At 46.1% G+C, this 16,906-nt stretch overlaps 1 long non-coding RNA gene across 3 annotated transcripts; it reads left to right on the top strand.

Moving 5' to 3' along the window:
- The first annotated feature begins 523 nt into the window (after nucleotides 1-523).
- LOC120941587 lies at nucleotides 524-16,123 on the top strand. Of its 3 annotated transcripts, none has more exons than XR_005749567.1 (4): nucleotides 525-963; nucleotides 7,471-7,574; nucleotides 9,744-9,892; nucleotides 15,705-15,751. It is a non-coding gene; the product is annotated as an uncharacterized LOC120941587 (long non-coding RNA). The 3 variants fall into 3 exon arrangements; XR_005749566.1 differs by lacking the exon at nucleotides 15,705-15,751 and adding an exon at nucleotides 15,861-16,123 and having other exon boundaries at nucleotides 526-963; XR_005749565.1 differs by lacking the exon at nucleotides 15,705-15,751 and having other exon boundaries at nucleotides 524-963; nucleotides 9,744-10,152.
- Nucleotides 16,124-16,906: the final 783 nt, after the last annotated feature.

Genomic DNA, 16,906 nt, shown 5'->3' with positions numbered 1-16,906 from the left:
TTCCCAATCAAATAAAATAGTTGAATTTGGACCACTTGAGATGGTTCGGTCTGCCACACAAAGAATTGTAAACCCAAAAAAGAGGCCATTAAATAAAATTGAGGCTGACCCCCCCCCCCCTATAACCTCCTGAGGAAGCGATTGCACATATCACGAAACATGTAGAGCTTAGTTTTAGCCCTTTTTAAGGATCCCATGGACCATACAACAAGGAGAATTCTCCACTTGGCGTGGGCATCTATATTCTAGACGCCATCGCAGCAAGTTGTCTACATTGAGTTATTCTCGTTTTTATCCTGTGACCTGTGTTTTCTATGCATTTTATTTTTTGTATTTTATTTTTAGATGCCGTTTTATGTCACATTTGTGAAACTTTAAAAATGTTCTATATTTTATATACGTGCATACAAAGTCTATTTTTTCCATTTCTTCTTTTTTTTTTTTTTTTTTATCTTATCTACTTTTCACTGAGTGATAATTTTTTTTATATTAAACCTATTACTTTCATTTTGGATAGACAGCATGACCTGTACTATATTTATTTGTTTTTGTTTTATTAGCCATTTGCTTTACTCTTAAAACAGGTTGAATTGAAGTAGATCCATGCATTCATGTGAATTTTTCTAAATTGCCCACGAGTTGAGAGATTCAACCCAAGCTACAGGGTTTTTTTTTTTTTTTTGCATGCATAGTGCCTACTTAATGCTCATTATTAGTATTAAATTGAGAGGGAAAAGTCCCAATTCTCCAACTAAAACTCCACGGCTACCAACACTCGCACAAAAAGTGGTATTCCATTCCTTTTGTATTTTCTCCTCTCCCTGTCTATGGTGTTGCAAACGAAGACCCACCTGCTACCATCTACAAGAAAATCGTTACCGATTTGATGGGGATAGCACTCTGAAGACTTCTCCCCTGGAATTAAAGCATGGAAAAGATTTACCGTACTGCACCCACAAACAGGTGAGTGGCTCATTAATTGTATTTTTCCCCTCTCCTCCCTCTTGCCAGTGTTTTTCATATTGGGATTGTTGAGCATAATCAATTTTAAGAATGGACTACAACGTAAAATTTTGGAAAATCAATTAACATTTTTAAAAGGGCAGTGGGGCACCATCAAACCTAAAGGAAGTAGAAACTGGGGGCCAGATTCACAAAAGGGATACGACGGCGTTTCTCCTGATACGCCGTCGTATCCCTGTTTCTATCTATGCGACTGATTCATAGAATCAGTTACGCATAGATATCCTTAAGATCCGACAGGTGTAATAGTTTTACACTGTCGGATCTTAGGATGCAATACCGCGGCCGCCGCTGGGGGGAGTTTGCGTCGTAAACCAGCGTCGGGTATGCAAATTGGGAGTTACGGAGATCCACAAAGATTTTTCCCGTCGTTGCGTCGCCGCAAGTCTTAGTTCGCCGTTGCAAAGATAGGGCACCTTTACAAAAGTGTAAAGGTACTCTACCATGCAAAAGTATACCCATCGTTCCCGCGTCGGTTTTTTGAATTTCAAATCTTTTATTTTTCCCGGCGCAACTCTTTTTTACCCGTCGCGATTCACAAAACGTTGGCGCATCATAACTTCGCGCAAAGCACGTCGGAAAATTTGCGACGGGAGCATGCGCAGTACGTCTGGTGCGGGAGTGCTACTAATTTAAATGGGACTCGCCCCATTCGATTGGGCCCGCCTTGCGCCCGACGGATTTAGGATACACCGCCGCAAATTTCAAGGTAAGTGCTTTGTGGATCAGTCACTTAGTCAGAATTTGCGGCGGTGTAACTTAAATTGTTTAAATTACGTTGCGCCCGGGCTACGTGAATCTGGCCCTGTGTTCCTTTAACTAGAGACGTTCTGAATGATTACCGGGTGAATGAATTTTAAATTAACCAGATATGTGATGCATTGTAAAAACTATCAAAGTATTACACAAATTATTTACAGTGGTACTTTTGCAAATTCTTGCCTCAAGCACATATGTAATAAAAATTATTTACATGTATGTTTAAACAAATGTAAATGGGGCAAGGCAAGTCATTTGCGCCCCCCCGACCCATGGACTTACCTATTTTCAGATAGCTCCAGTCTGGTCACATGATCTGCTGTGTGAGACAGCGATGGCTGTAGGGAAGAGGAGAGCGTGCTTGATAATGACTGGTAAAGCCTGGAGTGGTGACATCATGCATATGTTCCTATGTCCCATCTGTTGGCGCTCCCTCTCCACACTCGTGACAGTGCCCCTTCTAAATTTTGCACCCAGGGCAGTGGCCCCCCTCGCACCCCTACGCTACGTCCATGGGTGTAGGAACCCTTACAAATCTGGGGGGGACAGCATTTTTACTCGCCAGGTATATTCTTATTCAGTAAACTGGGAGTTGTTTAGAACGTGTATGTTATTTTGAATTAGGTGTTCGGAAGCTGAATGCGCCGAAATTTTTCAGCGTAATCAGCAGCAGGGGCGTACCTAGAGCATTTGGCACCCGGGGCGACTCCTATATCTGGCACCCCCAACTTTAAAATGTAAAAACACCCCACTGTGCCCCCTGCATACCTCTGCACCCTTCAGTCTCTCTGTCACTACTGTGTAACCCCTCTCCACAACTGGACCCCTTTACATTACACAGCCCCTGCACCTTTGGACCCCTTTACATTACTAAACCCTCTGGACCCCTTTACATTACACAGCACCCTGCACCTTCTGGACCCCCTTACATTACACAGCCCCCTGAATCTCTGGACCCCTTTACAATACACAGCACCCTGAATCTCTGGACCCATTTACATTACACAGCACCCTGCACCTCTTTACATTACACAGCCCCTGCACCATTGGACCCCTTTACATCACATAGCCCCCTGCACCTCTGGACCCCTTTACATTACACAGCACCCTGCACCTCTGGACCCTTTTACATTGCACAGCACCCTGCATCACTGCACACCTTTTACATTACACAGCCGCCTGCACCTCTGCACCCCTTTACATCACATAGCCCCCTGCACCTCTGGACCCTTTTACACTACACAGCCCTCTGCACCCCTTTACATTACACAGCACCCTGCATCACTGCAACCCTTTTACATTACACAGCCACCTGCACCTCTGGACCCCTGCATGTTACGCAGACACCCCCTTAGTGAAAACCCCCTCAGTGCAAACACCAATTAGTACACCCCCCCACCCCTTCAGTGAAATCCCCTCAGGTGCAAACACCCCCCCTCCCCTTTCAGTACCTCAGATCATTGCAGGCAGCGCCACGGCACATGGACAGAAGGTCCCCTCGGCCCCTCCCCCTCTGTACACACAAACAGAGGAGGGGGCTGTGCCTGTGTGCCGACTGCCGACTGCCCCCACATGTCAGCTAAAAAAAAAATTTTTTTTTTTTTTTTTTTTTTATCCTCTAGTGGGTGTCACCCGGGGCGGCCCGCACCCCCCTAGCAACGCCTCTGCCCACACGTTCCTCTGACACAGCTGAGCACGGGCTGCACGGAGCATGGAGGACACAGAGGGGAGGGAGGAGGCAGAGCTGATGCAGACTCTTCCATTCCTGTAGAGGGGGGGAGCTGTACTCACTGAGCTGTTAGAATTTAACAGAGTGAGGTGCACAGTAGTGCGTCAGTCTGCCTGAGCTCTCCCTGCGCTCTCAGCATATCACATCGCCGCTGCACTACCAAGCCCACTCTCTCTTTTTTATACAGGAGAGGATGGGGGAGACGCCTGACACCCCTCCAATGTGTGGCACCTGGTGTGGTCCGCCCCTAAGTAAGTACACCTCTGATCAGCAGCGCTCCAAGTCCTCCTAACCTGGGGGGAATTTTAACGTACCTGTCCCCCCCCGCATTATTTCCTGGGGGGGATGCGTCCCCCCCCGGTTCCTACGCCCATGGCTACGTCACTGGTCAGGCTGGCACCCCCCCCCCCGCCTGACAAAGGGAGACAGCAGGCGGCATGGTGTGGTGACAGGCAGCGGTAGGTAACACACAGAGCCTGGCTTTGCAATTGAGGGGGGGTGCGAGCCGCACACGAGTAACACCCCGGGACCTGGCCGCAACAATCACTTTCTCCCATGGCTGCGCCGCAGCTCTGATAAGTCTCGGCTGTCTCACAGCCGAGCAGAGTGAAGCCACCATCCCCTGAGTAGTCTACATGTGCTGTGTGTGCATGTCCTGCTGATCATCTGAGCTGAGGTACGTTACAGGTCTGTAGGGGGCAGTCTGTGTAACATGCAGGGGGTCCAGAACTGTTGGGGAGGGGGGGTCTGTGTAACCTACAGGCATCTAGAGCTGTGGGGGGCTGTGTAATGTAAAGGAGTTCTTAGGTGCAGGGTGCTGTGTAATGTACACAGTAGTGACAGATATTGGGGGATGCAGAGGTATGTAGGGGGCACAGTGGGGTGTTTATTTTATTTATTTATTTTTAAGGTGGGGGTTGCCAGATATGGGATCCGCCCCGTGTGCTGAATGCACTAGGTACACCCCTGTATCAATGAAGTGAACAGCCTTAGATACCCAGAGACTAAACAAATGTCCCCACAAGTTTTGCATGTATCTGCAGTCTTCAGCTTTATACACCGTTTAGAAAGTGCATTCTGTTGGAATTTTCTCTTCCTGATTCACCTGTGGGTGTGGATTATTGAAACTGAGACAACTGATTGGAGGTAAGGCACCCCCCATTCACATAGGCAGACCTGTGATTTGACCAGCTGCCAGTGCCCACTTATTTAATTAAAGCACCCGCCCTGACACAAATTTTAGGCTGGTTTTATCACCAACTTGTCCGAAGTTATAGGACTGATAATGGAAGAATGCCACAGGACTTATGGCTTTGGGGAGAGATAATAAAACACTGCAGATATGTGCCCAGCTCAAATCTCATCAGGTTTACATCCACTTTAAGCTTTTTATCAGAGTTTGAGCGTTTTCCCACATGAGAAACTCCTCTCCTACAGACATTAGGGTTGCTTTACGAACACTAGACAGTGCTAACTTCGAAGCTCTGCGTCGAAACCAATTGGCTTGTTAGCTTGTTCAAATTAAGCTTTCACAATAAAACCTGGAAGCTGATTGGTGTGTCTGCAGAGCTGCACCAGATTTTGCACTCCTCCATTTTTAGTAAATCCACCACATTGTTTATCCCCTTCCCGCCGAGAGTTCGCACATATGCATCCTTGGCTTTCGGGGGGTTATACCGGGATGATGCCCGCAGCTACAGGCATCCTTTTTGTAGAGCCGGCGATTGGCTTAACAACCGATGCGGCTAAAAGCTGCTCGGTTGTTATCCCGGAGGAGCGGGAGGGGACATCTTCTCGGCACTCTTACCGGGCCTCCCATCCCACCGGGAGACCCGATGCACGATCGGCTGCCCCAGTTCCTAGTGAGACTGGAATGAAGCCGCAAACGGCTTTGATCCAGTCTCTTTAGTGTAAACACGGAAGCGACATCACTTTCTGTTTAGTCGGCTGCCAATGGCGCTGTTTTAAAAAAAATACACGGTATTCAGAATCAGCGATCTGAATACTTTGAAGTGCAAAGGAGGGATCGGGGGGGGGGGGGTCTTTTAGACCCCCGATCCCTCCATAAAGAGTACCTGTTGCAACCTATTACTGTCACAAGGGATGTTTACATTCCTTGTGACGGCAATAAAAGTGATCACATTTTTTTTTTTTAAACACTTAAGACCCGGACCTTTAGGCAGCTAAAGGACCCGGCCTGTTTCTGCGATTCGGCACTGTGTCGCTTTAACTGACAATTGCGCAGTCGTGCGAAGTAGCTCCCAAACAAAATTGGCGTCTTTTTTGTTTTTCTTCCCACAAATATAAACAAAATAGAGCGACACTTTTGAAAAAACAATTTTTTACTTTTTGCTATAATGTCCCCCAAAAATATATAAAGTTTTTTTTTTTCTTCAGTTTAGGCCGATGCGATTTATTTTTTACTAAAAATAAGAATACGTAATAAGCTTTTATCGATTGGTTTGTGCAAAATTTATAGCGTTTACAAAATAGGGGATAGTTTTATTTTTTTATTTTTACTACTACTAATGGCGGCGATCAGCGTTTTTTAAATTTATTTTTTCGTGACTGCAACATTATGGCGGACACATCGGACAATTTTGACACATTTCTGGGACCATTGTAATTTTCACAGCAAAAATGCATTAAAAATGTATTGTTTACTGTGAAAATGACAATTGCAGTTTGGGAGTTAACCACAAGGGGGCGCTGAAGGGGTTAAGTGTGACCTCATCTGTGTTTCTAACTGTAGGGGGCAGGGGTGGACGTGACGTCATTGATCGTGTTTCCCTATATCGGGGAACACATGATCGATGACGGCACCACAGTGAAGAACGGGGAAGCGGTGTTTACACACAGCTCTCCCCGTTCTTCAGCTCCGGGGACCGATCGCGGGACTCCAGCAGCAATCGGGTCCCACGGTCACGGAGCTTCAGACCGGGTCGCGGGAGCGCGCCCACGGCTGGGCACTTAAGAGGACGTACATGTGTGTGTGCTTGTGCCCAGCCGTGCCATTCTGCTGATGTATATCTGCAGGAGGCGGTCCTTAAAGCGGGGGTTCACCCTGAAATTTTTTTTTTTTTTATTTCTAGCATAAAATTCGGCATAGTAGCGCGAGCTACAGTATGCCTGTCTTAATTTTTTTTTATCCCCGTACTCGGTGTAATCGTACATAGAAGATTCCGACTGCCCACGGGGAATGGGCGTTCCAATGCAGACGGAAGGTGATTGACGACCGGCTCTGGCGCGTCACGCTTCTCCGGAAATAGCCGAAATAGGCTTGGCTCTTCACGGCGCCTGCGCATAGTCTGTGCGCAGGCGCCGTGAAGAGCCGAGACCTACTCCGGCTGTCCGCCGCGATCATCGGAGCAATAATTCTACCCATAGACCTCCAACTCTAACCTGGTAACCGTGAAAAAAAATAAAAAAAATTAAAGCGTCCCTATGGAGATTTTTAGGTACCGTAGTTTGTCGCCATTCCACGAGTGCGTGCAATTATAAAGCGTGACATATTTGGTAGCTATTTACTTGGCGTAACATCTTTCACATTGTACAAAAAAATTGGGCTAACTTCATTTTCTTTTAATTCATAAAAATTGTTTTTATTTATTTTTTTATAAAAAGTTGCGTTTAAAACACTGCTGCACAAATACCGAGTGACCTAAAATATTGCAACAATCGCCATTTTATTCGCTAGGTTCTCTGCTAAAAGTGTGGGGGTTCTAAGTGGTTTTTTTTTTTTTTTTCTAGCAAAAAATACGGATTTTAACTTGTAAACAGTCAGAAATAGGCTTGGTCATGAAAGGGTTAAATGTTAAAACACAACACTTCACTGGATGGTTTCATGGAGAAGTGATTGAGGTATGAGTTGTGTGTGAATTTGAATATGGATGGTAATATATTTTATATGATGCCTGTGTGTAATGTGTAGATTATGGTGTCTTGTTTTGTATTGGCAGCTTGTGTACTTGCCCTGAGTATTGTGCCGCTGTTTTCTCCCAGAAGATGAAGCTGTAGGGATACGGCTCAAACCTACTGTTAAGGACTGAAGAAAAGAGTCAAGGTAATCAAGATAAAGTCAATGGCGCTATTTTCGCCTGTTATAAGTTGTACAAAATCAAAGCGTCGCACTATTCACAAAAGTGCACCGAGGTGAAATTGCACTATAGGCAAAATGAAGATCTCCTAGACCTGTACAGCTTCCGAGATATTCAGCTTGGATGCCGACGTCAGTGGCGCATTCGCTCTGAAGGTCAAGCGGATGCTGTTGGAAAATTGGAGCTCCTCGCCATAAAATGCTCCCAACGCCAGGGCTCAAGTCCTGCGGGAACGCGTGGGAACGGAGTCCCTGCACTTTTTTCACAGCAGGAACGCAGTTCCCTTTGCAGGACTAGAGCAGCCGAGCCAATCCTTCATTAAGCGGCGATGCCCAGCTCGAGTCACTGTCAGGGGCAGGCGAACCTTGGTAATCCTGTTACTGGCCGCTTCCTGTATATGGATTCATCGGGTAGTGTGTGGATATTTTGTCACTTCCTCGATGCCGCAATGTCTCCTGGGAGCTTTTGTCATTGTTCCCAGGAGACATTGCGGAGGTCTGCCGCGAGTTTTAGAAAGAAGTTCTTTCTAAATCCCACGATAACTCGCGGCAGGCCTCCGCAATGTCTCCTGGGAACAATGACAAAAGCTCCCAGGAGACATTGCGGCATCGGGGAAGTGATGGAATACCTGCACACTACCCGATGAATCCATATACAGGAAGCGGACAGTAACATGAAGGATTACTAAGGTACAGTGGATCGAAAAATATGCGGTTTAGTAATTATGCATATGAGCGTATCATTTTGATTTTTTTTGGGTGGGGAAGTGGATCTTGGGTGGAAGTTCCCACACTTGTTTCCCCAGGACTTCACCCCTGTCCCATGCATTATGCCATTGTCTTGCAGGTTTCTTTTTCCTCAGTGGTATACTACCACCCTACATAGGTGTGTGCCTGGGCACACCCTAATCGCCCCATGTGCATTAGCTTTATCCAGGGGCAGCACCAAGTGGGTGGTTAGGGGTGCCAGTGTAAATGCCCCCATTATTTAAATGCTAGGTTCAACCTTAGGAACACATTACACCTGTTTTTAGGGTGGAACATAATATGGTCCCAATCAACTATCTCCCACCACCAGAGCCTCTTCCCTGTGACAGCAGGTGGCATTCATGCAATGGGCTACGCACACCTAATGCCGCTCTAATTTACACTAGAACTGTAAAATCTAATCTGAAGTTGCTGATGTGTTAAAACGGATGTATTTCACATCTCACAATTTAACATTTTTGTGAATAGCCTTTTACATATATTGTACTACAGCCACCATATACATACTACTATACCACCCCTCTTTTTTTTTTTTTTTTACACAATCCCATGCTTACATCAGTTTCCTCTGTCCCCAGGCCCGGATTTGCTCTCCCTGCCGCCCCAAGGCCAGGTTCCGCAATGCACCCCTCCCCGCCAAATCAATGGAGAATGGGCGGCACGGTTAGTTCAAATATTTTTTATCTTATCACTTTTTTTTTGTCGCTTACTTTTATTAATTGTTGTATAATTTTGTTTCTTTTTCTTTACATTTTTATTTTATTAATTTAATTATTTCTTATTTATTTTGTTAATTTTTTTCACTTAACTTTTTTGCTATCACACAGGAGAAAGCAATTCCCTGTGTGATGACAATTGGAGGTGACATGTTCTCTTTATTGACCCTGTCACCTCCAAAACAGGAGTCCTAGCACTGTGCTAGAACTCCTGTCACAGCTGAGATGGGAAGAGCACAGCTCTCCCCTCTGTACATCGGCAGCAGTGACAGAAGACAGACTCGGTGGCCGGGGGGAGGACGGAGTCCCGAAGATAGAGCCAGCAAAGAGAGATATGTGGGGTGGGGGGAGAGGGGAGGACAGACGAGAGCACACATTTTACAAGTGATTTTGGCGACATCGCCGCAATCACTTGTTAACGAGCGAGCAGATTCCCCCATAACTTACCGCCCTTAACTGTATGTTACTGTACGTCAGGGGACTCCATGCCACTGGCACCCTGCCGCCCCAAGGCGTGGCCTTGTGGGAAATCCGGGCCTGTCTGTCCCTCTTCACATCAGTTTCCCCTTCAGTTGTGTTCTGATGGTATGAGGTGTCATGTGCATGCAAATTTGAAAATGTTCTCTTTTTTTTTTTTTTTTTATATATATAGAGATGAATGAGGATTTGTCCCATTTCTTGCCAGCTTATGTACTTACCCTGAGGCGTAATGGTCCACTGCTTCCTGCCAGAATTTGATGCTGGAAGATCCGAGATACGGCTTGGTCTTTCTGATGAAATCGAACAAAGACAAGAGTCAAAGTAATGTTGAAGATGGTCAACGGCTTTTTTTTTTTTCTCACCTCGTCTTTCAGGACAGCACCTGGGGAGAGCGCAGCTCCACCCAGTTTCCCAGGGAACACTGCAATCAGTTTAAAGACCGATCACTTCCAACATGGCCTCATTTATAGTGTTTCCTCCACCATGGGGGGAAGGTCTTCAGGGAACCAGGGGTGTGCTACACTCTCCAGGTGGGGATTGTAAGGGGCATACCTGTGTGTAGTCAGATTGTTGCAGGCCAGCCCAGTACTCCCCCCCCCCGACAGGAGGGAGGTGCTCCAGTGTCTCTTCTTCATGCGCAGGGTTAAGGCTGCTGGGGGTCCTTGCTCTCTTTAGACTGGCAGCTGCGGGCTGGGAAAGGGACAGTGATCTGCACAGGTGGTGTGAACAGCATCTTACACCTTGCCTTCATGCTTTCTGGGTCCCAGGTGGCGAGGGTGTCAATTCTGGCAGGGGGTGGGACCTCTGGTGGTGCACATGGCTTCCGGTTCCAGCCTCTAGAATGCTGGCGGAGGAGGCGGCCTCAACTGGTGTCATTTCTGGTTCTTGCAGTGACGAAGGACTGGAATTATCAAACAAAGCACCTGGATGCCGCTGGTGCCTCAACAAGATGGATCCAGAGGACCAGGTTGCCGAGGCAGGAGCCACACGGTTTTTGCACATATGACTGGTAGGGTGTAGGTCCTCGGGCCTGCCCTGAAAGTCTTGGGAGGGGGTGGACATGGCCTTCTGGCTTGGTTTGCCCTATCTCATGGGGTCTGATTTTTAGAGGGCTTGTGTACACCCGTTTGTAGGCACAGGTGAAGTTTTTTTGAGTTTCACACGCCGCAGGCTTTCAATAAAGTGTCCATGAGACTTGCATTTGGTGCTGTTGGTTACAGAAGCAACCATTTGACCCTCCTAAGGAAATTTCATTAGCCTTTCTCTCACGTAAGCTAGCCTTCCTGATGGCCATCACCTTGACTAGCTGTCAAGTTGGCAGCCCTCCTATGCAGGGAACTGTACTTAATTCTTCACCACGACAGGGTCGTGGTATGACCTGTTCCATGCTTCCTGCCAAAGGTGGTGTCGGCCTTTCATTTAAATCAGGACATTATTTTTTATTTTTTTTTTTTTTTTCCCTCTTGGCCTTGTTCGGCGTAAGAAAAGACTGTGTATACTTTGGACGTTGTCAAGGCAGCCAAGGTTTATTATTTCACCGGGACAAGTTTGCCAAGCGGACATGTGGATGAGTTTCTGAACCTTCACCCACCACTACAGGTTGGACTTGCGCTCAGCATCGGTGCAATCGTTCGGCGGGAAAGTCCTACAGGTGTAGAGTAAGTACTGGATCTCCAGGTGCTGAAAGACTAGGTGAGAAAACCTTAGGGTCCTTTCACACATGCGGACCGTTCGTCGGTTTTTTCATACGTCCGTTTACGGACTGCAATGCTTTCCAATGGGATAGCGTACGTTAGCGGATGAGCATCCGTCTCTGTTAAGCTCTGTTTTTTTGAACGGAAGAAAACCCTATTTTTCTTCCGTCAAAAAAACGGAACGGACGAAAAACGGATGTTAGCGGACGATCCGTTTAACATCCGATCCGCTAACATCCGTTTTTCATCAAAATATGTAATAAAAATAAAGTTCTAACAAAAAAAAAAACGGATGAAAAAACGGATCAACTGATGATAAAAAACGAATCTAAAAAACGGACCGCACGTGTGAAAGGACCCTTAGACTTGCCGGTATTTCTAAAAGTCTTTCAGGACAGCACCGATGACCCTCCATAATTGATGTAAAATGTGATTGTTGCGATTATGAGGGTTAAAATTAATATATATGAATGTGTATATATTTTTTTCATATGAACATGAGGGAAGCCATTGTCTCTAAAAGTTGAATCTGAGTTTATAATTGCTCAACAAGAAGTCTCACAAGGAGACCACGCATTTGGGAAAATAAACAAGATAAGGGGATATTCTACAGGCGATTTATAGTAGAGAATCGTATTTCACATAAGCTCTTTGCATGAACGAAACAAGGGTTTATTCACAAATGAAGCTATTGTGTGTTTTAACCACTTAAAGCGGGGGTTCACCCTATGAACGCAAAAAAAAAAAAAATTTTTCTTCTACCATAAAATCAGGCATTGTAGCGCGAGCTACAGTATGCCTGTCCCGATTTTTTTACCCCCGTACTCACCTTGTACTCGTACATCGAAGATACCGGGGAATGGGCGTGCCTATGGAGACGGAGGATGATTGACGGCCGGCTCTGGCGCGTCACGCTTCTCCGGAAATAGCCGAAATAGGCTTGGCTCTTCACGGCGCCTGCGCATAGCCTGTGCGCAGGCGCCGTGAAGAGCCGAGACCTACTCCGGCTGTCTTCGGGGAGAGTGACGTGCCAGGGCCGGCCGTCAATCATCCTCCCTCTCCATAGGCACGCCCATTCCCCGCGGGAGCCGAAATCGATAATGTACGATTACAAGGTGAGTCCGGGGGTAAAAAAAATCGGGACAGGCATACTGTAGCTTGCGCTACAATGCCTGTCTCGATGGTAAAATCATGTGAGTGAGGGTGAACTACCGCTTTAAGACCCAGACCTTTTAGGCAGCTAAAGGACCCGGCCAGGTTTTGCGATTCAGCACTGCGTCGCTTTAACTGACCATTGTGCGACGTGGCTCCCAAACAAAATTGACGTCCATTTCCCCCACAAATAGAGCTTTCTTTTGGTGGTATTTGATCACCTTTGCGGTTTTTATTTTTTGCGCTATAAACAAAAATAGAGCGTCAATTTTGAAAAAAAATCCCCCCCCCAAAAAAAGTGTGTGTATAATATTTATCTATCTATCTATCTATCTATCACGTATTCTTCTACATATTTTTGGTAGAAATCGCAATAAGCATTTTTCGGTTGGTTTGCGCAAAATTTATAGCGTTTACAAAATAGGGGATAGTTTTATTGCACTTTTTTTTATTAATAATTTTATTTTTTTACACTACTAATGACGGCGATTACTTTTTTTTTTCGTGACTGCGACATTATTGCGGACACTTTGGACACATTTTTGGGACCATTGTCATTTTCACAGCAAAAAATGCATTTAAAATGCACTGATTACTGTGACAATTGCAGTTTGGGAGTTGACCACAAGGGGCGCTGAAGGGGTTATGTGTGACCTAATATGTGTTTCGAACTGTAGAGGGGTGTGGCTGTAGGTGTGACGTCATTGATTTGTGTATCCCTATAAAAGGGATCACACGATAGATGACGGCGCCATAGTGAAGAATGGGGAAGCTGTGTTTACACACAGCTCTCCCTGTTCTTCAGCTCCGGGGACCGATCGCGGGGACTCCAGCGGCGATCGGGTCCCGGAGCGCGACCGGGCACTAGCAGAGGACGTACAGGTACGTGCATGTGCCCATCCGTGCCATTCTGCCGACGTAAATGTGCAGGAGGCGGTCCTTAAGCTGTTAAAGTATTTCTTTCAAAATATCAACTTGGTATTCATAAAACCCCTTGAATACGTAGATTGTAATAAAAGTTGTAAACCTGGTATCCTATTAACCACTTAAGCCCCGCACCATTTTGCAGCTAAATGCCCAGGCCAGGTTTTGCGATTCGGCACTGCGTCGCTTTAACAGACAATTGCGACGTGGCTCCCAAACAAAATTGGCGTCCTTTTTTTCCCCACAAATAGAGCTTTCTTTTGGTGGTATTTGATCACCTCTGCGGTTTTTATTTTTTGCGCTATAAACAAAAATATTGCATTTTTTTCAAAATTGTCGCTCTATTTTTTACTTTTTGCTATAATAAATATCCCCCAAAAACATTATATATATATATATATATATATATATATATATATATATATAAAAAAGAAAAATCCTCACTTTAGGCCGATACGTATTCTTCTACTTATTTTTGGTAAAACAAATCCCAATAAGCATTTATCGATTGGTTTGCGCAAAATTTATAGCGTTTACAAAATAGGGGATAGTTTTATTGCATTTTTATAAAAAAAAAAAATTTTTACTACTAATGGCGGCGATCAGCGTTTTTTTTTCGTGACTGCGACATTATGGCGGACACTTCGGACAGTTTTGACACATTTTTGGGACCATTGTCATTTTCACAGCACAAAATGCATTTAAATTGCATTGTTTGTTGTGAAAATGACAGTTGCAGTTTGGGAGTTAACCACAGGGGGCGCTGTAGGAGTTAGGGTTCACCTAGTGTGTGTTTACAACTGTAGGGGGGTGTGGCTGTAGGTCTGACGTCATCGATCGAGTCTCCCTATAAAAGGGATCACACAATCGATGCAGCCGCCACAGTGAAGCCGTGTTTACACACGGCTCTCCCCATTCTTCAACTCTGGGGAGCGATCGCGAGGGGGCGGCTAGAAACAAGTAGCCTCGTCCCGGATCGCTCCATGCGGGTATCCGGCCGCCGCATGTAGCGGGGGGGTCCCGATCGGACCCGCGGAAAGGCAGGGACGTACATGTACGCCCATTTGCCTGTACGTGCCATTCTGTGGACGTACATATACATGCGGTGGTCGGCAAGTGGTTAAAAACAGCTCTCCATGCTAGTCTATGGCCTCATGCCCACCATGACGTTTTTGAGCTGTAGATGGCGGAGCCGTTTATAAGCTGCAAAAAAAAAAAACAGGACCAGTGCGTTCTGAAGCTCCAGAGTAGAGCTGTAAAAACGCCAGACGTTAAACACTCAAACGCTCAAAAAAAGCTCCAGCTCAAAAAAAAAAAAAATAAATAAAAAAACATGGACAGGCGTTTTTAAGCTGTAAAAAAGGCTAAATAAAGTAGCTGTAAAAACGTCCATGGAAATTAAGCCTAAAAGTATTTTTTTGTACAACACTGCCTCTAGCGGTTAAATTTGGTAATTATTCAATCGCTCTCGCGCACTCTCCCCTAGGTGTCACTGATCGTGTTCCCCATCATTGGGAACAACAATCGGCGATGTGTCACGGCAAGCCTAGGTCACGCTTAACCCCTTCAGCGCCCCCTACAGGTTAACCCCTTCACACCCAGACTAATTTGCATAGTAATCTGCATTTTTATAGCACTGACCGCTGTAAAAATGATAATGGTGTCAAAAGTGTCCGCCATAATGTCGCCGTCACGATAATCGCTGATCGCCGCCATTACTAGTAAAACAAATTAATAAAAATGCCATAAAACTATCCCCTATTTTGTAGACGCTATAACTTTTGCGCAAACCAAACGCTTATTGCGATTTAAAAAAATAAATAAAAGTAGAATATGTATTGGCCTAAACTGAGGAAATTTTTTTTTGAGACTTACTTTTATTTATTTTGGGGGGGGGGGTATTGTAGCAAAATGTAGCATTTTTCAAAATTGTTGCTCTATTTTTTCAGGGGGGGGCGCTTGGGCAGTGGCGATAGTTACAACCCTTCAAACACTAGCGGGGGTTTAAAGTGCCCCACTAGCGGCTGAATAGCGCAGCTAAAACAATGGTAAAGCACTGCTTTTTCGAATACGTATCTGCCTAAACTGACAAGAATTTTTTTTTGAGTTTTTTGGGGGGATATTTATTATAGCAAAAAGTAAAAAAAATTGTTTTTTTTTCAAATTTGTCGCTCTATTTTTGTTTATAGCGCAAAAAATAAAAACCGCAGAGGTGATCAAATACCACCAAAAGAAAGCTCTATTTGTGGGGAAAAAAAGGACGCCAATTTTGTTTGGGAGCCACGTCGCACGACCGCAACTGGCCCAGGTCTTAAGTGGTTAAAGAAACTGACTGCAGTGTTTACTGGGAAAACTCTCTCCAGGTGCTGTCCTGAAAGGCTTGTAGAAATACCATTTACTGGTAAGCCTAAGGTTTTTTTGCCTGTTATATGTTGGACAACATATTTGATGATCAAAGTTTAAAAAGTGTACAGATGTGAATTAAAGCGGTTTATTTTTATTTTTTTTCCCTCCTACAGGTAATCCTAGAAGACTTGCCTGTAGGTAAAATAAATATCTCCAACTTGTACGGTTTAGGAGATATTCACCTCGCATGCAGCGGCTGACGTCGGCAGCACATGAAGGTCCGGCGTACACTGCCAGAAAATCTGCGCTCTTTGCCGGACTCGTGCGTAAGACATCATCGTGGCTCTGGCCACTCACAGCACCGGAGCCAGTGACCCCGGAAGAGACGGCAAGGCAACGTGTCAGCACTGACCGCGTCGGGCTGCTGGGGCCTCGTTCTAAGGTAAGTATTTTGTGATGCATACTAGCTAGGGGTGCAACGGATCAAAAAACTCAGTTCGGAACGTTCCTCGGATCAGGAGTCACGGATCGGATCATTTTTCGGATCGAAAAAAAAAAAAAAATTTCCCCCCCCCCCCCCCCACCAACTATAGTACCCCCTCGGTGCAGACACCCCCCCTCCTCTTAGTACAGTGACCCCCCCTTCTCTCGGTACAGTGACCCCCCTTCTCTCGGTACAGTGACCCCCCTTCTATCGGTACAGTGACTCCCCCCCCCCCCCCCCCCCCAGCTAGTACCGACAGACGAGCGGTGTGTCCCACGGGTGCGGGCTCCTCTGTGGGTGTAAACAGAGGAGGGCCGCCGCCGGGTGTACCAAGATGGCCGCGGCTCCGGAGCTAGGCCGAAGCCGCAGCCTTTCCTAATGTTACGGTGGCGGCTCCGGAGCTAGGCCGAAGCCGCGGCCTTTCCTAGCGTTATTGGTCGCTAGGCCGAAGCCGCGGCCATAACATTAGGAAAGGCTGCAGCTTCGGCCTAGCTCCGGAGCCGCCGCCGTAACAGGAAAGGCCGCAGCTTCGGCCTAGCTCCGAAGCCGTGGCAATCCGCGGATCAGTGTGTTTTCCGATCCGAAGGGGGCGACCCGTTCGGATCACGGATCAACTGTGATCCGTTGCACCCCTAATACTAGCACGTTATGCCATTGTCTTGCAGGTTACTTCTATTATACCCCCTCTATTTTTATTACACAATCCCATGCTTGCATCAGTTTCTTCAGTTCCCC

This window comes from Rana temporaria, chromosome 5, assembly GCF_905171775.1.
Source record: "Rana temporaria chromosome 5, aRanTem1.1, whole genome shotgun sequence".
NCBI lineage: Eukaryota > Metazoa > Chordata > Amphibia > Anura > Ranidae > Rana > Rana temporaria.
This window is presented reverse-complemented; position numbering and strand designations above follow the sequence as displayed.